A 7,500-nucleotide genomic window follows, 5' to 3' on the forward strand; every position below is an offset into this window, starting at 1 on the left:
ATATATATATATATATACATACATACACATACATATATACATACAAACACACATATATACACACATATATATATATATGTATATATATATGTGTGTATTGCTCACGAGTTATTGATATGGCAAAAAAGTAAGATACTTGTCCAATGTAGTGAGTTGTAGAAATGAACCCAGGACAGCATTGTTGTGAAGTGAACATTTTTATCCATGAACTTCTTAATTTTCTGTTATTTAAGCCCTTAGCAAATGTACAAACGTGTGTATACAGACACCCACATGTACACATATACTTGTGTATATAATTTAATTTCAAATATCTGAGGCTATAGAAAGGAAATTCTTAAGAATTTAATGATAATTTTTTAAAATTTTTCAATAATTTGATGTCTATGTATTTCACAGCACTCTTGGAAAACTACCTGAAATTAATGCTTTAATATTCTTATACAGGGTGTGTACTCACCTGATACAGGGTGTATATACCAAGGTGAGTGGAATGAACTAACATTCAAAATTTCTGTTAATGCTAAACCAAATTCCTACCTTCCATCATCAAATTTAATTTGCCTATTTTTTCTCTTTTTGTATTTTTTCTATCATCATCATCATCATCATGATGTTAATATTCTAACTTCTCCTCAAGGTGCAAGGACTTGAGGACTTCCTGTCGGCCTGCTCTCCACCCCCACCTGCTAAGAAGTTCAGAGTCAGCTTGTATGAAATGTGCTTTTAGTTGTTGTTGTTGTTGTTGTCAAGAGCTGTGAATGGAAATCCAGTCTTTCCAGGCAAAATATATTTGGGACTACATCATCCACTACAGCGTTCCTTTAAAAACAAAGAAATGGTAGGGTCTGGTTTGAAAGAGCTTTGACTGCTATTTCTAGCATGTTGAGCTACCATGAAAACAACTTCTTTCCTTCTTGCTTTGAGGTGGAACTATTTCTGTATGTTAGAGTGCAATGTGGGTGTGTATGTATAACTATGAGTGCAAGTATGTATGCAATGTGTGTGCGTTAGGTGATGCTATGTGGTAAGAAGTTGACTTCCCAACCACATGGTTCCAGGTTCAGTCCTACTGCATGGCACCTTGGGCAAATGTCTTATACTACAGTCTCAGGCCAACCAAAGCCTTGTGAGTGGATTTGGCAGACAGAAACTGAAAGAAGCCTACCATATATACATATAATGTGTATATATATGTGTGTCTGCGTCTGAATATGTGTTTCTTTTCCTCCCACCCCTGCTTTGAAACTGGTGTAGGTTTATTCGATTAAAACTTTTTCATTTGGTGCCCCAGCATGGCCACAGTCTAATGACTGAAACAAGTAAAGGATAAAAGATACGTAGAAACACTTTCTTTCTTTCTTTGATTTGAGTACAGAGTATATGTGTGTAGAACCATCTCCAAGCATCTCAGTAATCGTTACATTAGATAAAGATGAATCGAGAGTGACCGGTGGTAACCTGCATTAGCAGGACTTGTATCATTTGGAGAAAGAGAAACAATACAGTTCTATATTTAAGCAATTATGTACATTATTTACATTATGTACATTTGATGGATATTTGTCCTCATCTTGTTTGTTGTTAACACAACGTTTCAGCTGCCATACCCTCCAGCCTTCATCAGGTGTCTTGGAGAAATTTGGAAGCTGGGTTCTCATTCCTAAAGTATTTTACAATGTTATTAGTAATTATTATTATTATTAGTAGTAATTATTATTATTATTATTATTATTATTATTATTATTATTATCATTCAGGCATATGCAGAATCTGATAAAAATTGATGATTTTCTTTCCTTTTCTTTCCCTTCTGTGATCTTTAGCCTGAAGAAAGATTCAGTCAAATATACTGAACACTCCATTCCTCATGGCAATTTCACTGAACTCTTTCCGTTGTATAAATATATGCATGTGTTCTATAATGGCCTCCCCACAGATGTTACAACATGAGTAGAGATCTAACTGAAGGCAGTGACATGGCAGAAGTGTTAGCATACCAAACAACATGCTTTATAGTATTTCACTCATCCATACATTCTGAGTTCAAATTATGCTGAGGTCAAGTTTGCCTTTCATCATTTCGGGATGTAACTGAAATTACTAGCCTTGTGCCAAAATTTGAAATAAATAAAATATCTACCTGAATAACTATTGCAATAAAGATAAGCTTCTTCTTTTTGTTACAACCTGTTAATTATTTTCTTTTATATTCTTCTATATTTGCTCATTGTCCACATATTGTTTATTGTATCATATCATTCATATAAAAATATCCCTGTGTATCTCCCCACCCTCTATTTCCATTACTGACAACGTTTCTGTCAGCAAAAACAAGTCAAAGCAGGACACTACCTGAAAAGCCCTCAACTGCTCAATTACTCATAAATACATTAAATTCAAGAAACGTTCAGATAAGGTCCAACTCTCATCAGGGGTTCACAATCTACCTGTTGCTGACCTTTCGTTACATGAAAGAAATATCTTTTTCTGTTAAACCAGAGAGAGGAAACAACAAATTATGAAGATTCCATGTAGAGACATTAACGAGATGTTTCAAAACTTGTCTAAATAATGTGTGATCAGACTTTTAGTATTCCGTCGTTATATAATTGGAAGTCGATTTTAATTATAATGTTGGTGATAATGATAACCAATTAAGATATTGGTTATGATGTTATTATTAAAATAATAGTGTTAATAAGAAAATAATGAGGCTAGTAATGATGCTGCTGATGATGATGATGACGAAAGCAACAGTAACAACAACAATGATAACACTTCTAATTTTGACACAAAGCCAGCAATTTTGGAGGGAGGGAGCAAGTTGATTACATCAACTGGTACTTGTTTTATCGAACCAAAATGATGAAGGATGAAGAAGCATTTCGTCTGATGTGCTAGGGTTTGAATTTTGGCACAAGGTCAGCAGTTTCTTTGGAAAGGAGATAGGCAATACCATCACACACCAGTACTTGGCCAATACCATATTTAATTGACCCCCGGAAGGATGAGGGGCTAAGTTCACCTTGGCAGCTTGCTGCCTTTATAATAATAATAATAATGCAGGATGGACTACTTGACCTGAAGAAAAATCTAACTGGGCCCAACCTGCAACATCATGCACTGTTAATCTTAATATGAGATCACCATGTCATGCACATATGGTTGTAATGCATGTGCCTTGTGCACCCTCATCAGATGGGTAGTCATGATGGGTATACTGGGCTTCATATATTTGTACCCCAGTGTCACTTTGATAAAAAGATGATAATAATAACAATAATAATAACAACAACAACAAAACAATGCAGACAATATCTCAACAATTGAATGAGTTACGTTAGAAACAGATGAAGCAGACCAGATATTGTAGAAAAACTAGCTGGAATGGACCAGGAAATGATAAAGTTTCAAACTTCTGATTAAAATATTTAGTGGGGACACATATGCAACTAAAAGAGATGCTTAGCGAGACATTAAAAGAGGTAAAGACAACACTTTACTGGTTCACTGGAGAGGAGCCATTTAAAATTCAGAGACTACAGAAATAGGAAACCCTAAAATCTACAGACCCAAACTTGCCTTTTACAACCTTCAGAGCCTTAACTGTAAGAATACTGCAGAAGGTAACTAAGCAACTTGACACACAAAAAAAAGTGACTTGTTTTGTAGAACATAAAGAATGGTGCAAAGGCTCATATTACTGTAAAGATTAATTACTGATCAACAAAACTGAAACTGAAGACTGCAGAAAAAGAAAGAATGGTGTAAGCATGGATTGATTGCTCAAAGATGCTTGACAGTATTTCCCAAATAGGAACACCAGTCATGAGTAAGGTAGATTCAGTAACAAGATACATAAAACATATGAGTAACTCTCAAGCAATTTTGCTGATAAGGACAAAAGAAATGAAATTATCCAAGTGGCCTGCTCCCTCAACTCCTTTTCTTTCTAGGAATAACACCATCTGACAGGACTGGAACTAGATAACAATGCTGTGATAGAGCGTTCAACCATCTTAGATGACCTGAAGTTGTACGCAGCAGATCGTAAACAACTAAAAACACCGCTATAGATAGTACATGGATTTTATTAGATGAATTGAAATGAGATTACGATTAGATATATTGAATAGATGGAAGCTAATTAAGAACCAATATTATGCTAGAAGAAGAAACTGAGCTAAGAGAATTACAGCCTACAAATATTTAGGAATCAATGAATTAGATGGTATACAGTACACACAAACAAAAGAATAGAAAGGAATACTACAGACATAGATTAACAGTTAAAAGTGAATTAAATACAACAGGGTAACAGTCATCAATACTCTTGTTACCCCAGGAATAAATTATAGTTATAATATTGTTAATTGGAAGGTAAATAATTGAAAAAAAGCTAGATTGGAAAAATAAAGAAAAGAATGTTTACATTTAGAGTACATTACTCAAAATACGATATCAACAGTTTATATTTGTCATGGAAACAGAAAATCACAAAAGCTACTATTAGACAATATATACTACAAGTCTACAAAAATATATCAAAGAATAATGAAAAACTAACATAAACAGCAACAAAATATAGACAAAGCAAAGAAATCAACAAATACAGACAAAATCTAAAATTGTTGATAGTTGTGAAGGAAAAGTGTTACAAAAAGGCAAAATTTTGAAACCTAAGCTAAAAATGGGACTTCAGAGTATCATGATAAAGTGATAGGAAGAAAAACCCCTACATGGCCAATATCTTAGAAAACTGAACAGGGTGGAAACAAGCATAGAAATTCATACCACAAAATGATTCCTAATTGTAATGTAGGATGAAAGCCTTCCAACAAGAAAACAACGAAAGGACATAAAAAGAATGTCATGAAGCAGAAGATATAACGTGATTGAAGAATTTGTAGGAGACAGAAAGAAATACTTGAACCATGTTGTCTCTTGCTGTCCAGTTTTAGTCACTTCTATAGGCCACAGGAAAGAGGTGGCATAAGTATAGGGCAGAAAAGGTCAGAGCCACTGAGAAAAGCCAAAACACACTCCGACAGGTAAATCAACGCTAATCAACAAAATATGGTTATTGAGAACAGTCAAGAACAAAAGTGTTTTCCAAAAAGATCTGCAAATAGAGATAACCAGAATGGAAGGGCTGAAGCCAGAAATATTGAAATTCCAGCAAGAATTACAAATATTCACAACCTCGGGGGACAAATCTGAAATACATTTGAATGTAGAACATAAAGGTCTTCAACTAAAACAGGGTAACTTTGTTTCATGCACTAGCAATCCTGAAGAAAATGATGATGATGAGAAGGAGGAGGAGGAGTATGTGCTCTCTGGACAAAATCATTACATTTCAGAAAGTTAGTATTAACCTGCCTTTATATCATAAAATAGAATCTTTGTAGTGACAGGAATATATAAACATGAGTATGAGAGGGAAAAAAATATATATTGATTTCAAATGAAGAAATATAGTTTGAAATGAGACTATTTTAGACGTGTGCAATAACATGCACCAACATGTGCACTCGTGTGCATGTGTATTTAGTTTTTATTCTATATGTAGAAGAGAGAAGAGATGCTGATATTGCCTTTGGGAAATATTGACCAATTTCATAGAACTTACTCTAGGCAAATGATTGGAAAGGCAACAGATCCTAAAACCAGTTACTTACAGAAAAAGCATCTCTTATGTCTAAGAAGACACATTAAAAGGATGAAATGAATTATAAAAATAGCAAAAAATAAAGACTATTGATTATATTTCTTTACCAAAATGACCTTTAATTCCCTAATTTCATTTAAATTCCCTTCTTTCTTTGTAATTCCTTTATAAAACTCTGATATGATTACTTGTCAGATATTTCAAAAGATATCCTAGAAATTTGCTTTCTAAAATGATTAGCTCATTCCTTCATTCGTTTCTTTTAATATCCATTCTTCCCATCCGCCCTCGTATAAGTTATGCAAGCAGTTATTCAAAGCAGCATTTTCAGCAGGATGCTCTTTCTCTCTCTCTCTCTCTCCCCAGCCTTGTTTTTCTCTTTTGCAAATAATGGATTTATATATTCCACGGGTCTTCAAAAGTGCAGAGCAACTGATCATAATGTCAACAAGGAATACCCATATCATTATCCTTATTTAACATCCGTTTTCCATGCTGGCATGGGTTGGACAGGTCAACAAGAGCTGGCAAGCCAAGGAGCTACATCAGGCTCCAGTTGTCTGTTTTGGCTTGGTTTCTATAGCTAGATGCCCTTCCTAAAGCCCACCGGTTTATGGAGGGTACTGGGTGCTTGTTATGTGGCACCAGCACACCAGTTAAAAACACTTCACCATGAAGGTGAAACTGTGAAGTTTTAGAATGTTGATAATGGATTTTTGGGACTTTAATCCCAAATAGAGTCCAAGGAATGAATACAAAAAGTGCCAAAACGATGCCAGCATGGTGAAACATGTTAAAATAGTGGTAGGAAAGGAGGCTGGAATATTACATCTATATCTGCCATTTGACTATTCTGTGCCTGTTAACTCTTCTCCTGGTGCTATTCTTGCTCAGCCAATACACTCTCATCTCTCTACCACATCATTCCCTATTCAATCGAACCTTACTAACCATGAAATAAAAGAAAAACTACATCTGCTCATGTTCAGTTCCTACCTTCACCATCACTTGTATTTCCTGCATCTTTTCTTTACAACTGCCATTAGTGTCCTTTCTCCAGCACAATACTTGATTATAAAAGGATTGCATGGTCTCCTGTTATTATTGCCATCTTAGCTACTCATCAGCCATGTCCTCTTTTATGATTCAACATTACCCTTCTGTGTCTCAAGCTACCATTCGCTCTTTCATCATTCATTATTGACCTCTACTGCACTTTTATCTCTGATCATTTCTGTCAACTTTATACACACTCTTCCCCATATCTGAGAATTTACCTGATAAAAATATTGACATTGGTTTTATGAGATATATGAAAGGAAAAAACAAGTTGTAAATGAGTTGTTCATGAGTATGTCATGTGTTTTAGGGGTTCATTGCCAGTTGATACAGCAATTAGGCTTAACGAAGAAAATCCGAGAAGATGGATGTCATGAAGAAACAGCTGTTGTATATCGCTGTTTACACTCTGAAATTATAAACACAAGTTGTGAATTCTGATAAAAACAATGGCAGCAGAAAGAGTTAGTGTTGATGATTGAAATTTTAGCTCAAGTAATTAAAGTGGATCGAGAGAGTAATTAACCCTTTTGTAACCAAATTTCGGTTGAAGTGCATTGTTTTGTTTCCATGAATGTTGAAAACAGTGAAGAATTTAGCCAAATAATTTTGCCATTATTAAGGGTTGGTTTGAACATCATCAAGTCATCAAAAGCAAAAGAGAATCTGAGACATTGAAAAAAACCTAGTAAGACAACAGTTTAAGTTCCCAACCGACAAAATGCAGAAGACCAAATTGTGATACTAACTGAGGGATTAGAGTTCTA

General features: G+C 34.7%; 1 protein-coding gene across 7 annotated transcripts in view; it reads right to left on the minus strand.

Annotated features, from left to right (window-relative positions):
* The window catches only part of LOC106878639 (thrombospondin type-1 domain-containing protein 7A), a 999,802-nt gene that overhangs the window by 980,782 nt on the left and 11,520 nt on the right, over positions 1-7,500 (minus strand). The gene's annotated exons all lie outside the window — the stretch shown is intronic.

This window comes from Octopus bimaculoides, chromosome 17, assembly GCF_001194135.2.
Source record: "Octopus bimaculoides isolate UCB-OBI-ISO-001 chromosome 17, ASM119413v2, whole genome shotgun sequence".
Taxonomy (NCBI): Eukaryota; Metazoa; Mollusca; class Cephalopoda; order Octopoda; family Octopodidae; genus Octopus; species Octopus bimaculoides.